The following is a 16,156-nucleotide window of genomic DNA, read 5'->3' on the forward strand; positions in this document are numbered from 1 at the left end:
TTCAGATTCAATTTTCATTTTCTGTAACAGCAAGAAACAAATGAAGAAGAGCTAAATGAAGATTTTGAAGTTGAAAAAGAAGACATCAAAACGAATTGGAGTTCATTGAAGCTTAACATCCTTATCATTTATCGCCCTCCAGGTTCCCTTGGAGAGTTCATCAATGAGCTTGATGCCTTGATAAGCTCCTTTCCTGAGGACGGCTCACCTCTCACAGTTCTGGGTGACTTTAACCTCCCCATGTCTACCTTTGACTCATTCCTCTCTGCCTCCTTCTTTCCACTCCTCTCCTCTTTTGACCTCACCCTCTCACCTTCCCCCCCTACTCACAAGGCAGGCAATACGCTTGACCTCATCTTTACTAGATGCTGTTCTTCCACTAACCTCATTGCAACTCCCCTCCAAGTCTCCGACCACTACCTTGTATCCTTTTCCCTCTCGCTCTCATCCAACACTTCCCACACTGCCCCTACTCGGATGGTATCGCGCCGTCCCAACCTTCGCTCTCTCTCCCCCGCTACTCTCTCCTCTTCCATCCTATCATCTCTTCCCTCTGCCCAAACCTTCTCCAACCTATCTCCTGATTCTGCCTCCTCAACCCTCCTCTCCTCCCTTTCTGCATCCTTTGACTCTCTATGTCCCCTATCCTCCAGGCCGGCTCGGTCCTCCCCTCCCGCTCCGTGGCTCGACGACTCATTGCGAGCTCACAGAACAGGGCTCCGGGCAGCCGAGCGGAAATGGAGGAAAACTCGCCTCCCTGCGGACCTGGCATCCTTTCACTCCCTCCTCTCTACATTTTCCTCTTCTGTCTCTGCTGCTAAAGCCACTTTCTACCACTCTAAATTCCAAGCATCTGCCTCTAACCCTAGGAAGCTCTTTGCCACCTTCTCCTCCCTCCTGAATCGCCCTCCCCTCCCCCCCCCCTCCTCCCTCTCTGCAGACGACTTCGTCAACCATTTTGAAAAGAAGGTCGACGACATCCGATCCTCGTTTGCTAAGTCAAACGACACCGCTGGTTCTGCTCACACTGCCCTACCCTGTGCTTTGACCTCTTTCTCCCCTCTCTCTCCAGATGAAATCTCGCGTCTTGTGACGGCCGGCCGCCCAAAAACCTGCCCGCTTGACCCTATCCCCTCCTCTCTTCTCCAGACCATTTCCGGAGACCTTCTCCCTTACCTCACCTCGCTCATCAACTCATCCCTGACCGCTGGCTACGTCCCTTCCGTCTTCAAGAGAGCGAGAGTTGCACCCCTTCTGAAAAAACCTACACTCGATCCCTCCGATGTCAACAACTACAGACCAGTATCCCTTCTTTCTTTTCTCTCCAAAACTCTTGAACGTGCCGTCCTTGGCCAGCTCTCCTGCTATCTCTCTCAGAATGACCTTCTTGATCCAAATCAGTCAGGTTTCAAGACTAGTCACTCAACTGAGACTGCTCTTCTCTGTATCACGGAGGCGCTCCGCACTGCTAAAGCTAACTCTCTCTCCTCTGCTCTCATCCTTCTAGACCTATCGGCTGCCTTCGATACTGTGAACCATCAGATCCTCCTCTCCACCCTCTCCGAGTTGGGCATCTCCGGCGCGGCCCACGCTTGGATTGCGTCCTACCTGACAGGTCGCTCCTACCAGGTGGCGTGGCGAGAATCTGTCTCCTCACCACGCGCTCTCACCACTGGTGTCCCCCAGGGCTCTGTTCTAGGCCCTCTCCTATTCTCGCTATACACCAAGTCACTTGGCTCTGTCATAACCTCACATGGTCTCTCCTATCATTGCTATGCAGACGACACACAATTAATCTTCTCCTTTCCCCCTTCTGATGACCAGGTGGCGAATCGCATCTCTGCATGTCTGGCAGACATATCAGTGTGGATGACGGATCACCACCTCAAGCTGAACCTCGGCAAGACGGAGCTGCTCTTCCACCCGGGGAAGGACTGCCCGTTCCATGATCTCGCCATCACGGTTGACAACTCCATTGTGTCCTCCTCCCAGAGCGCTAAGAACCTTGGCGTGATCCTGGACAACACCCTGTCGTTCTCAACTAACATCAAGGCGGTGGCCCGTTCCTGTAGGTTCATGCTCTACAACATCCGCAGAGTACGACCCTGCCTCACACAGGAAGCGGCGCAGGTCCTAATCCAGGCACTTGTCATCTCCCGTCTGGATTACTGCAACTCGCTGTTGGCTGGGCTCCCTGCCTGTGCCATCAAACCCCTACAACTCATCCAGAACGCCGCAGCCCGTCTGGTGTTCAACCTTCCCAAGTTCTCTCACGTCACCCCGCTCCTCCGCTCTCTCCACTGGCTTCCAGTTGAAGCTCGCATCCGCTACAAGACCATGGTGCTTGCCTAAGGAGCTGTGAGGGGAACGGCACCTCAGTACCTTCAGGCTCTGATCAGGCCCTACACCCAAACAAGGGCACTGCGTTCATCCACCTCTGGCCTGCTCGCCTCCCTACCACTGAGGAAGTACAGTTCCCGCTCAGCCCAGTCAAAACTGTTCGCTGCTCTGGCACCCCAATGGTGGAACAAACTCCCTCACGACGCCAGGACAGCGGAGTCAATCACCACCTTCCGGAGACACCTGAAACCCCACCTCTTCAAGGAATACCTAGGATAGGATAAAGCAATCCTTCTGCCCCCCCCCCCCCCCCTTAAAAGATTTAGATGCACTATTGTAAAGTGGCTGTTCCACTGGATGTCATTAGGTGAATGCACCAATTTGTAAGTCGCTCTGGATAAGAGCGTCTGCTAAATGACTTAAATGTAAATGTTAAATGCATTGAATTTGAGCCGATTGACGCACCGGTATGTGAATAAATGATAAAATCCCCATTGGAATCTGTCAGTTTGAAACTAGAGATTTCACCTTTTTTTTTGCACTGGATGCTTCTCAATCTTCCATAACCGCTGATGTCACACCTCTGCATTTTCGGTGAAAGGCGGCAGAGCGAGAGCGATGTTTGTCAAAACATGAGACATCCCGAATATCAGTTTTCTCATATAAATGTCTGTAGCTTCCGAACGGTTTGACCAACAAAATTGTTTGACCATTCTATGGAAAGGGGAGACTCTAACAAACACAATGCCGTTCTCAGTTTTGCTCTACGACCCCCACAAGTGTCACAGGACTCGTCTGAAGGTAACCAGTACCGGTTAAAATTACAGATTTTTAATCAAGGAAGAAATTAACCTGTCTAGGATGAGGGTGCCGCTAGCGGCACTCCCCCCCCACCCCCACTGAAAAGGCAGAGCCGCGAAATTCAAAAAAAAATTTTTTTTAAATATTTAACTTTCACACATTAAAGTCCAATACAGCTAATGAAAGACACAGATCTTGTGAATCCAGCCAACATGTCCGATTTTTAAAATGTTTTACAGGGAAGACACAATATGTAAAGATGTACATCTATTACCTAAAAACACATTAGCATAATCCACCATCTTTTATTTGTCCACCAACACCAGTAGCTATCACCAATTCGGCTAAACTAAGATATTTATAGCCCCTAACCAAGAAAAAAACTCATCAGATGACAGTCTGATAACATATTTATGGTATGGGATAGGTTTTGTTAGAAAAATGTGCATATTTCAGGTAGATGGCATAGGTTACAATTGCACCCACCGTCACAAATGGACTAGAATAACTACATAGAGCAACGTGTTTACCTACTTACTAATCATCAAACATTTCGTAAAAATACACAGCATACACTAATCGAAAGACACAGATCCTGTGAATACAGACAATATTTCAGATTTTCTAAGTGTCTTACAGCGAAAACACAATAAATCGTTATATTAGCATAGCACAGGTGCAAACATTACCCCAGCATTAATTCTAGCCAAAGTGAGCGATAACGTCAACATCGCCAAAATATATTATTTTTTTCACTAACCTTCTCAGAATTCTTCAGATGACACCCCTGTAACATCACATTACAACATGCATATACAGTTTGTTCGAAAATTTGCATATTTAGCCACCAAAATCATGGTTAGACAATGGGGAAAGTAGCCCAGCTGGTGAGAAAATGTCCGTGCGCCATATCAGACAGTGATCTACTCTTATACATAAATACTCATAAACGTGACTAAAAAATATAGGGTGGACATCGATTGATAGACAATTTAATTCTTAATACAATCGCGGAATTACATTTTTTAAATTATCCTTACTTTTCAATACAGTTTGCGCCAAGCGAAGCTACGTCAAAAAACATGGCGTCCTAAGCCACTAACATTTTTCGACAGAAACACGATTTATCATAATAAAAATGTCCTACTTTGAGCTGTTCTTCCATCAGTATCTTGGGCAAAGGATCCTTTCTTGGGTCTAATCGTCTTTTGGTGGAAAGCTGTCCTCTTGCCATGTGGAAATGCCAACTGCGTTCAGCATGAACTGGAAGCGTGCCCGGCGATTCACAGCGTTTCAGAAATAAATGTCCCAAAATCGCACTAAACGGATATAAATTGCTATAAAACGCTTTAAATTAACTACCTTATGATGTTTTTAACTCCTATAACGAGTCTTAACATGACCGGAGAAAGATTACTCCCAACACTAATGCTTGGAACAGGTGCGGGTCGGTGTCCTCCACGCGCGTGACGCACCAATAAAAGAGTTGCTAGCTACAGGGTTTTTTAATTTATAGTGCCTGTGAACGCGCAATCGACCCCATTCAAATCGTCATCACGTAAAGGCATCCAGGGGAAGACGTAAGCAGTGTCCGTATACTCATAGCAATAACTGTGGCCTTTTAACTGACTCCAGATCAGGGGCCAAAATTTCTGAAATTTGACTCCATGTCAGGGAAATTGCTGTAGAATGGGTTCTGTTCCACTTAGAGACAAAATTTCAACTCTTATAGAAACTATAGACTGTTTTCTATCCAATAATAATAATAATATGCATATTGTACGATCAAGAATTTTGTGGGAAGCCGTTTCAAAAATTACACGATTAGCATAAATAGTGACAACAGCGCCCCCAGCCTCAACAGGTTAATACATGTTGAAGCCACTAGTGGAGAGCACAAATGATTAGCAGTCCATTGCCTTAATCACTCAGCCACCTCGTCCTATACTCCAGGGATGGCAGTTACCCCTCCAACCAGTAAACAAAGATCCGCTTGTCTCAGACTGTTAATGGGCTCGTCCGGGATTTGAACCCGGGACCTCTCACACCCAAAGCGAGAATCATACCCCTAGACCAACGATCTATTTCGTGGAAGATGTTTTTTTGCTGTCGCCAGCAATGACGGTAAGGATATGGATTGACTTGTCGATGGTGCCATGCCACAGTGAATCACGTGAGTTTTGTTGGTATACTTGTGAGCATAGCTGTCTTCCAAGCAGTTGACCAGGTTTCAGTTCAAATCCTCTGTAATTCATCTGCCGAGTCTTTCAGATTCAATTTTCATTTTCTGTAACAGCAAGAAACAAATGAAGAAGAGCTAAATGAAGATTTTGAAGTTGAAAAAGAAGACATCAAAACGAATTGGAGCTCATTGAATTTGAGCCGATTGACGCACCGGTATGTGAATAAATGATAAAATCCCCATTGGAATCTGTCAGTTTGAAACTAGAGATTTCACCTTTTTTTTTGCACTGGATGCTTCTCAATCTTCCATAACCGCTGATGTCACACCTCTGCATTTTCGGTGAAAGGCGGCAGAGCGAGAGCAATGTTTGTCAAAACATGAGACATCCCGAATATCAGTTTTCTCATATAAATGTCTGTAGCTTCCGAACGGTTTGACCAACAAAATTGTTTGACCATTCTATGGAAAGGGGAGACTCTAACAAACACAATGCCGTTCTCAGTTTTGCTCTACGACCCCCACAAGTGTCACAGGACTCGTCTGAAGGTAACCAGTACCGGTTAAAATTACAGATTTTTAATCAAGGAAGAAATTAATACATGTTGAAGCCACTAGTGGAGAGCACAAATGATTAGCAGTCCATTGCCTTAATCACTCAGCCACCTCGTCCTATACTCCAGGGATTGCAGTTGCCCCTCCAACCAGTAAACAAAGATCCGCTTGTCTCAGACTGTTAAAGGGCTCGTCCGGGATTTGAACCCGGGACCTCTCGCACCCAAAGCGAGAATCATACCCCTAGACCAACGAGCCATTTCGTGGAAGACATTTTTTTGCTGTCGCCAGCAATGACGGTGAGGATATGGATTGGCTTGTCGATGGTGCCAGGCCACAGTGAATCACGTGAGTTTTGTTGGTATACTTGTGAGCATAGCTGTCTTCCAAGCAGTTGACCAGGTTTCAGTTCAAATCCTCTGTAATTCATCTGCCGAGTCTTTCAGATTCAATTTTCATTTTCTGTAACAGCAAGAAACAAATGAAGAAGAGCTAAATGAAGATTTTGAAGTTGAAAAGAAGACATCAAAACGAATTGGAGCTCATTGAATTTGAGCCGATTGACGCACCGGTATGTGAATAAATGATAAAATCCCCATTGGAATCTGTCAGTTTGAAACTAGAGATTTCACCTTTTTTTTTGCACTGGATGCTTCTCAATCTTCCATAACCCCCACATTCCAAGATGGCGTAGCAGTGTAGACGTCTTTGTCCTGTCGTGTCCCGTGTCCCTTGTATATATCTTTTTACATCTTTTTCTTCGCATATCTTTTAAAAATACTTTCTTAAACCTCAACTTCCAAATACTCTCCTGCAACCCGCCTCACCCAATGTGGCGTGGATCTGCTTTTTTCTAAAGTATTTCTATTTACTTCTGATCTGGAATCCATCTACTGAAGATAGCCAGCTAACTGCCTACCAGCTATCAGTTAGCAAACCATTGCTAGCGGTCATCAGCTAACCTTTAGCTCGGAAAGCTCTCGCTAGTTCGAACAACGTGACTAAAACCAGAGCATAACGGACCTATTTCTCTCCATATCCCCGGATTCCTACCGCAAACTCTGAACATTTTCATCTTGATCTTCGCAACTAGCTAACCACAATCCCGGGTGACCACTCCTGGCTAGCGTTTCCATCCCGGAGCAAGCACCAATTAGCCTGAAGCTAGCCCGGCTAGGGCTCCTGTGCTACCACTGAAGCCCACTCCTGGGCTACAATATCCGGACCCCTTTACTGCCGGTACGGAGCACGGAACCCCGCCGATCCTCTACTACTGGAAAACCGACATAATCTGCCCGAGGACTTCAACAGGCCCCTCAGGCGTGACGCCCGCTGAAGGCCCATTCTGCTAACCTACTAGGCCTGTTAGCTACCTAGAGCTACCTGGAACCCTACTAATTCCACGACTGGTCTATCGACGTCACCGCACGAAGAGGCAAAAACAGACTTCCCCCCCCATCACGACGTCCCCCAAAGGCTAACTTGCCTGCCCCGGTCTGCTAACTGCTAGCTTATCTTGCAGCTAGCGCAGCCAGGAAGCTAGCACCAGTTAGCAAACACAATTCACAACCTCTCTTTCGCCATCGCTATCCGGCTTGGATTCTCTGTCGACACGACCACGTCTGGTCTGCGGACGTGCCCTCAACCCCCCGGGCTACTAACTTTAAACGCGTGCTAGCTTAGTGGAGGCCTCACTGCTCCATCTACGGCTGCCCCCTGGACACTATGATCACTTGGCTACATAGCTGATGCCTGCTTGACTGTCCATTAATTCATGGTACTCCATTCTGTTTATTTGTGTTTTATCTGTCGGCTCTGTGCCTTAACTCAGGATCTGTGTGTAGTTAATCCGACCCTCTCTGCCCAGTCGTCGCCATTTTTATCTTCTGTTGCTGTGTTAGCTGACTAGCTGCTGTTATCTCACCTGTTGTTTTAGCTAGCTCTCCCAATCATGACCTGCAATCACTTTATACCTTATTGTATGTCTCTCTCAAATATCAATATGCCTTGCATACTGTTGTTCAGGCTAGTTATCATTGTTTTGGTTTGCAATGGACCCCGTAGTTCCACTCTCCGTACCTCTGATACCTCCTTTGTCCCACCCCCCACACATGCGGTGACCTCACCCATTGAGACCAGCATGTCCAGAGATACAACCTCTCTTATCATCACCCAGTGCCTGGGCTTGCCTCCGCTGTACCCGTGCCCCACCATACCCTGGTCTGCACATTATGCCCAGAATCTATTCTACCACGCCCATAAATCTGCTCCTTTTATTCCTTGTCCCCAACGCTCTAGGCGACCAGTTTTGATAGCCTTTAGCCGCACCCTCATCCTACTACTCCTCTGTTAATCGGGTGATGTGGAGGTAAACCCAGGCCCTGCATGTCCCCAGTCACCCTCATTTGTTGACTTCTGTGACCGAAAAAGCCTTGGCCTCATGCATGTCAACATCAGAAGCCTCCTTCCTAAGTTTGCCTTACTCACCGCTTTAGCACACTCTGCCAACCCTGATGTCCTTGCCGTGTCTGAATCCTGGCTTAGGAAGGCCACCAAAAACACTGAGATTTCCATACCCAACTATAACACTTTCCGTCAAGATAGAACTGCCAAAGGGGGAGTAGTTGCAATCTACTGCAGAGATAGCCTGCAAAGTTCTGTCATACTTTCCAAGTCTATGCCCAAACAGTTCGAACTTCTAATTTTAAATATTAATCTCTCCAGAAATAAGTCTCTCACTGTTGCCGCCTGCTACCGACCCCCCTCAGCTCCCAGCTGTGCCCTGGACACCATCTGTGAATTGATCGCTCCCCATCTAGCTTCAGAGTTTGTTCTGTTAGGTGACCTAAACTGAGATATGCTTAACACCCCGGCAGTCCTACAATCTAAGCTTGATGCCCTCAATCTCACACAAATCATCAAGGAACCCACCAGGTACAACCCTAAATCCATAAACATGGGCACCCTAATAGACATTATCCTGACCAACTTGCCCTCCAAATACACCTCTGCTGTCTTCAATCAAGATCTCAGCGATCACTGCCTCATTGCCTGTATCCGCCACGGGTCCACGGTCAAACGACCACCCCTCATCACTGTCAAACGCTCCCTAAAACACTTCTGCGAGCAGGCCTTTCTAATCGACCTGGCCCGGGTACCCTGGAAGGATATTGACCTCATCCCGTCAGTTGAGGATGCCTGGTCATTCTTTAAAAGTTACTTCCTCACCATATTAGACAAGCATGCTCCGTTCAAAAAATGCAGAACCAAGAACAGATATAGCCCTTGGTTCACTCCAGACCTGACTGCCCTCGACCAGCACAAAAACATCCTGTGGCGAACTGCAATAGCATCGAAGAGCCCCCGCGATATGCAACTGTTCAGGGAAGTCAGGAACCAATACACGCAGTCAGTGAGGAAAGCAAAGGCCAGCTTTTTCAAGCAGAAATTTGCATCCTGTAGCTCTAACTCCAAAAAGTTCTGGGATACTGTAAAGTCCATGGAAACCAAGAGCACCTCCTCCCAGCTGCCCACTGCACTGAGGCTAGATAACACGGTCACCACTGATAAGTCCGTGATAATCGAAAACTTCAACAAACATTTCTCAATGGCTGGCCATGCCTTCCACCTGGCGACTCCAACCTTGGCCAACAGCCCCGCCCCCCTCGCTGTTACTCGCCCAAGCCTCCCCAGCTTCTCCTTTACCCATATCCAGATAGCAGATGTTCTGAAAGAGCTGGAAAACCTGGACCCATACAAATCAGCTGGGCATGACAATCTGGACCCCCTATTTCTGAAACTGTCCGCCGCCATTGTCGCACCCCCTATTACCAGCCTGTTCAACCTCTCCTTCGTATCATCTGAGATCCCCAAGGATTGGAAAGCTGCCGCTGTCATCCCCCTCTTCAAAGGGGAAGACACCCTGGACCCAAACTGTTACAGACCTATATCCATCCTGCCCTGCCTAGCTAAGGTCTTCGAAAGCCAAGTCAACAAACAGATCACTGACCATCTCGAATCCCACCGTACCTTCTCCGCTGTGCAATCCGGTTTCCGAGCCGGTCACGGGTGCACCTCAGCCACGCTCAAGGTACTAAACGATATCATAACCGCCATCGATAAAAGACATTACTGTGCAGCCGTCTTCATCGACCTGGCCAAGGCTTTCGACTCTGTCAATCACCATATTCTTATCGGCAGACTCAATAGCCTCGGTTTTTCTAATGACTGCCTTGCCTGGTTCACCAACTACTTTGCAGACAGAGTTCAGTGTGTCAAATCGGAGGGCATGTTGTCCGGTCCTCTGGCAGTCTCTATGGGGGTACCACAGGGTTCAATTCTCGGGCCGACTCTTTTCTCTGTATACATCAATGATGTTGCTCTTGCTGCGGGCGATTCCCTGATCCACCTCTACGCAGACGACACCATTCTGTATACTTCCGGCCCTTCCCTGGACACTGTGCTATCTAACCTCCAAACGAGCTTCAATGCCATACAACACTCCTTCCGTGGCCTCCAACTGCTCTTAAACCAAATGCATGCTTTTCAACCGTTCGCTGCCTGCACCCGCACGCCCGACTAGCATCACCACCCTGAACGGTTCCGACCTAGAATATGTGGACATCTATAAGTACCTAGGTGTCTGGCTAGACTGCAAACTCTCCTTCCAGCCTCATATCAAACATCTCCAATCCAAAATCAAATCTAGAGTCGGCTTTCTATTCCGGAACAAAGCCTCCTTCACTCACGCCGCCAAACTTACCCTAGTAAAACTGACTATCCTACCGATCCTCGACTTCGGCGATGTCATCTACAAAATAGCTTCCAATACTCTACTCAGCAAACTGTATGCAGTTTATCACAGTGCCATCCGTTTTGTTACTAAAGCACCTTATACGACCCACCACTGCGACCTGTATGCACTAGTTGGCTGACCCTCGCTAAATGTTCGTCGTCAGACCCACTGGCTCCAGGTCATCTACAAGGCTATGCTAGGTAAAGTGCCGCCTTATCTCAGTTCACTGGTCACGATGGCTACACCCACCCGTAGCACGCGCTCCAGCAGGTGTATCTCACTGATCATCCCTAAAGCCAAAACCTCATTTGGACGCCTTTCCTTCCAGTTCTCTGCTGCCTGCGACTGGAACGAATTGCAAAAATCTCTGAAGTTGGAGACTTTTATCTCCCTCAACAACTTTAAAAATCTGCTATCCGAGCAGCTAACCGATCGCTGCAGCTGTACATAGTCCATCTGTAAACTACCCACCCAATTTACCTACCTCACCCCCATACTGCTTTTATTTATTTACTTTTCTGCTCTTTTGCACACCAGTATCTCTTCTTGCACATGATCATCTGATGATTTATCACTCCAGTGTTAATCTGCTAAATTGTAATTATTCGATTTATTGCCTACCTCATGCCTTTTGCACACATTGTATATAGATTCTCTTTTTCCTACCATGTTATTGACTTGTTTATTGTTTACTCCATGTGTAACTCTGTGTTGTTGTCTGTTCAAACTGCTATGCTTTATCTTGGCCAGGTCGCAGTTGCAAATGAGAACTTGTTCTCAACTAGCCTACCTGGTTAAATAAAGGTGAAAAAATGTCACACCTCTGCATTTTCGGTGAAAGGCGGTATGTGCCGGTATGTGAATAAATGATAAAATCCCCATTGGAATCTGTCAGTTTGAAACTAGAGATTTCACCTTTTTTTTGCGTGTCACAGGACTCGTCTGAAGGTAACCAGTACCGGTTAAAATTACAGATTTTTAATCAAGGAAGAAATTAATACATGTTGAAGCCACTAGTGGAAAGCACAAATGATTAGCAGTCCATTGCCTTAATCACTCAGCCACCTCGTCCTATACTCCAGGGATGGCAGTTACCCCTCCAACCAGTAAACAAAGATCCGCTTGTCTCAGACTGTTAAAGGGCTCGTCCGGGATTTGAACCCGGGACCTCTCGCACCCAAAGCGAGAATCATACCCCTAGACCAACGAGCCATTTCGTCAAATACATTTTTTTGCTATCGCCAGCAATGACGGTGAGGATATGGATTGACTTGTCGATGGTGCCAGGCCACAGTGAATCACGTGAGTTTTGTTGGTATACTTGTGAGCATAGCTGTCTTCCAAGCAGTTGACCAGGTTTCAGTTCAAATCCTCTGTAATTCATCTGCCGAGTCTTTCAGATTCAATTTTCATTTTCTGTAACAGCAAGAAACAAATGAAGAAGAGCTAAATGAAGATTTTGAAGTTGAAAAAGAAGACATCAAAACGAATTGGAGCTCATTGAATTTGAGCCGATTGACGCACCGGTATGTGAATAAATGATAAAATCCCCATTGGAATCTGTCAGTTTGAAACTAGAGATTTCACCTTTTTTTTGCACTGGATGCTTCTCAATCTTCCATAACCGCTGATGTCACACCTCTGCATTTTCGGTGAAAGGCGGCAGAGCGAGAGCGATGTTTGTCAAAACATGAGACATCCCGAATATCAGTTTTCTCATATAAATGTCTGTAGCTTCCGAACGGTTTGACCAACAAAATTGTTTGACCATTCTATGGAAAGGGGAGACTCTAACAAACACAATGCCGTTCTCAGTTTTGCTCTACGACCCCCACAAGTGTCACAGGACTCGTCTGAAGGTAACCAGTACCGGTTAAAATTACAGATTTTTAATCAAGGAAGAAATTAATACATGTTGAAGCCACTAGTGGAGAGCACAAATGATTAGCAGTCCATTGCCTTAATCACTCAGCCACCTCGTCCTATACTCCAGGGATTGCAGTTGCCCCTCCAACCAGTAAACAAAGATCCGCTTGTCTCAGACTGTTAAAGGGCTCGTCCGGGATTTGAACCCGGGACCTCTCGCACCCAAAGCGAGAATCATACCCCTAGAACAACGAGCCATTTCGTGGAAGACATTTTTTTGCTGTCGCCAGCAATGACGGTGAGGATATGGATTGACTTGTCGATGGTGCCAGGCCACAGTGAATCACGTGAGTTTTGTTGGTATACTTGTGAGCATAGCTGTCTTCCAAGCACTTGACCAGGTTTCAGTTCAAATCCTCTGTATTTCATCTTCCGAGTCTTTCAGATTCAATTTTCATTTTCTGTAACAGCAAGAAACAAATGAAGAAGAGCTAAATGAAGATTTTGAAGTTGAAAAAGAAGACATCAAAACGAATTGGAGCTCATTGAATTTGAGCCGATTGACGCACCGGTATGTGAATAAATGATAAAATCCCCATTGGAATCTGTCAGTTTGAAACTAGAGATTTCACCTTTTTTTTTGCACTGGATGCTTCTCAATCTTCCATAACCGCTGATGTCACACCTCTGCATTTTCGGTGAAAGGCGGCAGAGCGAGAGCGATGTTTGTCAAAACATGAGACATCCCGAATATCAGTTTTCTCATATAAATGTCTGTAGCTTCCGAACGGTTTGACCAACAAAATTGTTTGACCATTCTATGGAAAGGGGAGACTCTAACAAACACAATGCCGTTCTCAGTTTTGCTCTACGACCCCCACAAGTGTCACAGGACTCGTCTGAAGGTAACCAGTACCGGTTAAAATTACAGATTTTTAATCAAGGAAGAAATTAATACATGTTGAAGCCACTAGTGGAGAGCACAAATGATTAGCAGTCCATTGCCTTAATCACTCAGCCACCTCGTCCTATACTCCAGGGATTGCAGTTGCCCCTCCAACCAGTAAACAAAGATCCGCTTGTCTCAGACTGTTAAAGGGCTCGTCCGGGATTTGAACCCGGGACCTCTCGCACCCAAAGCGAGAATCATACCCCTAGAACAACGAGCCATTTCGTGGAAGACATTTTTTTGCTGTCGCCAGCAATGACGGTGAGGATATGGATTGACTTGTCGATGGTGCCAGGCCACAATGAATCACGTGAGTTTTGTTGGTATACTTGTGAGCATAGCTGTCTTCCAAGCAGTTGACCAGGTTTCAGTTCAAATCCTCTGTATTTCATCTTCCGAGTCTTTCAGATTCAATTTTCATTTTCTGTAACAGCAAGAAACAAATGAAGAAGAGCTAAATGAAGATTTTGAAGTTGAAAAAGAAGACATCAAAACGAATTGGAGCTCATTGAATTTGAGCCGATTGACGCACCGGTATGTGAATAAATGATAAAATCCCCATTGGAATCTGTCAGTTTGAAACTAGAGATTTCAACTTTTTTTTTGCACTGGATGCTTCTCAATCTTCCATAACCGCTGATGTCACACCTCTGCATTTTCGGTGAAAGGCGGCAGAGCGAGAGCGATGTTTGTCAAAACATGAGACATCCCGAATATCACTTTTCTCATATAAATGTCTGTAGCTTCCGAACGGTTTGACCAACAAAATTGTTTGACCATTCTATGGAAAGGGGAGACTCTAACAAACACAATGCCGTTCTCAGTTTTGCTCTACGACCCCCACAAGTGTCACAGGACTCGTCTGAAGGTAACCAGTACCGGTTAAAATTACAGATTTTTAATCAAGGAAGAAATTAATACATGTTGAAGCCACTAGTGGAGAGCACAAATGATTAGCAGTCCATTGCCTTAATCACTCAGCCACCTCGTCCTATACTCCAGGGATTGCAGTTGCCCCTCCAACCAGTAAACAAAGATCCGCTTGTCTCAGACTGTTAAAGGGCTCGTCCGGGATTTGAACCCGGGACCTCTCGCACCCAAAGCGAGAATCATACCCCTAGAACAACGAGCCATTTCGTGGAAGACATTTTTTTGCTGTCGCCAGCAATGACGGTGAGGATATGGATTGACTTGTCGATGGTGCCAGGCCACAGTGAATCACGTGAGTTTTGTTGGTATACTTGTGAGCATAGCTGTCTTCCAAGCAGTTGACCAGGTTTCAGTTCAAATCCTCTGTATTTCATCTTCCGAGTCTTTCAGATTCAATTTTCATTTTCTGTAACAGCAAGAAACAAATGAAGAAGAGCTAAATGAAGATTTTGAAGTTGAAAAAGAAGACATCAAAACGAATTGGAGCTCATTGAATTTGAGCCGATTGACGCACCGGTATGTGAATAAATGATAAAATCCCCATTGGAATCTGTCAGTTTGAAACTAGAGATTTCACCTTTTTTTTTGCACTGGATGCTTCTCAATCTTCCATAACCGCTGATGTCACACCTCTGCATTTTCGGTGAAAGGCGGCAGAGCGAGAGCGATGTTTGTCAAAACATGAGACATCCCGAATATCAGTTTTCTCATATAAATGTCTGTAGCTTCCGAACGGTTTGACCAACAAAATTGTTTGACCATTCTATGGAAAGGGGAGACTCTAACAAACACAATGCCGTTCTCAGTTTTGCTCTACGACCCCCACAAGTGTCACAGGACTCGTCTGAAGGTAACCAGTACCGGTTAAAATTACAGATTTTTAATCAAGGAAGAAATTAATACATGTTGAAGCCACTAGTGGAGAGCACAAATGATTAGCAGTCCATTGCCTTAATCACTCAGCCACCTCGTCCTATACTCCAGGGATGGCAGTTGCCCCTCCAACCAGTAAACAAAGATCCGCTTGTCTCAGACTGTTAAAGGGCTCGTCCGGGATTTGAACCCGGGACCTCTCGCACCCAAAGCGAGAATCATACCCCTAGAACAACGAGCCATTTCGTGGAAGACATTTTTTTGCTGTCGCCAGCAATGACGGTGAGGATATGGATTGACTTGTCGATGGTGCCAGGCCACAGTGAATCACGTGAGTTTTGTTGGTATACTTGTGAGCATAGCTGTCTTCCAAGCAGTTGACCAGGTTTCAGTTCAAATCCTCTGTATTTCATCTTCCGAGTCTTTCAGATTCAATTTTCATTTTCTGTAACAGCAAGAAACAAATGAAGAAGAGCTAAATGAAGATTTTGAAGTTGAAAAAGAAGACATCAAAACGAATTGGAGCTCATTGAATTTGAGCCGATTGACGCACCGGTATGTGAATAAATGATAAAATCCCCATTGGAATCTGTCAGTTTGAAACTAGAGATTTCAACTTTTTTTTTGCACTGGATGCTTCTCAATCTTCCATAACCGCTGATGTCACACCTCTGCATTTTCGGTGAAAGGCGGCAGAGCGAGAGCGATGTTTGTCAAAACATGAGACATCCCGAATATCACTTTTCTCATATAAATGTCTGTAGCTTCCGAACGGTTTGACCAACAAAATTGTTTGACCATTCTATGGAAAGGGGAGACTCTAACAAACACAATGCCGTTCTCAGTTTTGCTCTACGACCCCCAC

The 16,156-nt window shown here is 45.9% G+C and overlaps 6 non-coding genes across 6 annotated transcripts; all 6 read right to left on the bottom strand.

Moving 5' to 3' along the window:
* Positions 1-6,064: 6,064 nt before the first annotated feature.
* On the bottom strand, positions 6,065-6,136 carry trnap-ugg (transfer RNA proline (anticodon UGG)). Its single transcript has one exon. It is a non-coding gene; the product is annotated as a tRNA-Pro (tRNA).
* A 5,677-nt stretch (positions 6,137-11,813) lies between these two features.
* On the bottom strand, positions 11,814-11,885 carry trnap-ugg (transfer RNA proline (anticodon UGG)). The gene has a single exon. It is a non-coding gene; the product is annotated as a tRNA-Pro (tRNA).
* An 839-nt stretch (positions 11,886-12,724) lies between these two features.
* Positions 12,725-12,796, bottom strand: trnap-ugg (transfer RNA proline (anticodon UGG)). The gene has a single exon. It is a non-coding gene; the product is annotated as a tRNA-Pro (tRNA).
* An 840-nt stretch (positions 12,797-13,636) lies between these two features.
* Positions 13,637-13,708, bottom strand: trnap-ugg (transfer RNA proline (anticodon UGG)). Its single transcript has one exon. It is a non-coding gene; the product is annotated as a tRNA-Pro (tRNA).
* An 840-nt stretch (positions 13,709-14,548) lies between these two features.
* trnap-ugg (transfer RNA proline (anticodon UGG)) lies at positions 14,549-14,620 on the bottom strand. The gene has a single exon. It is a non-coding gene; the product is annotated as a tRNA-Pro (tRNA).
* Positions 14,621-15,460: 840 nt separating this feature from the next.
* trnap-ugg (transfer RNA proline (anticodon UGG)) lies at positions 15,461-15,532 on the bottom strand. Its single transcript has one exon. It is a non-coding gene; the product is annotated as a tRNA-Pro (tRNA).
* Positions 15,533-16,156: the final 624 nt, after the last annotated feature.

This window comes from Salvelinus fontinalis, unplaced genomic scaffold, assembly GCF_029448725.1.
Source record: "Salvelinus fontinalis isolate EN_2023a unplaced genomic scaffold, ASM2944872v1 scaffold_1335, whole genome shotgun sequence".
Taxonomy (NCBI): domain Eukaryota; kingdom Metazoa; phylum Chordata; class Actinopteri; order Salmoniformes; family Salmonidae; genus Salvelinus; species Salvelinus fontinalis.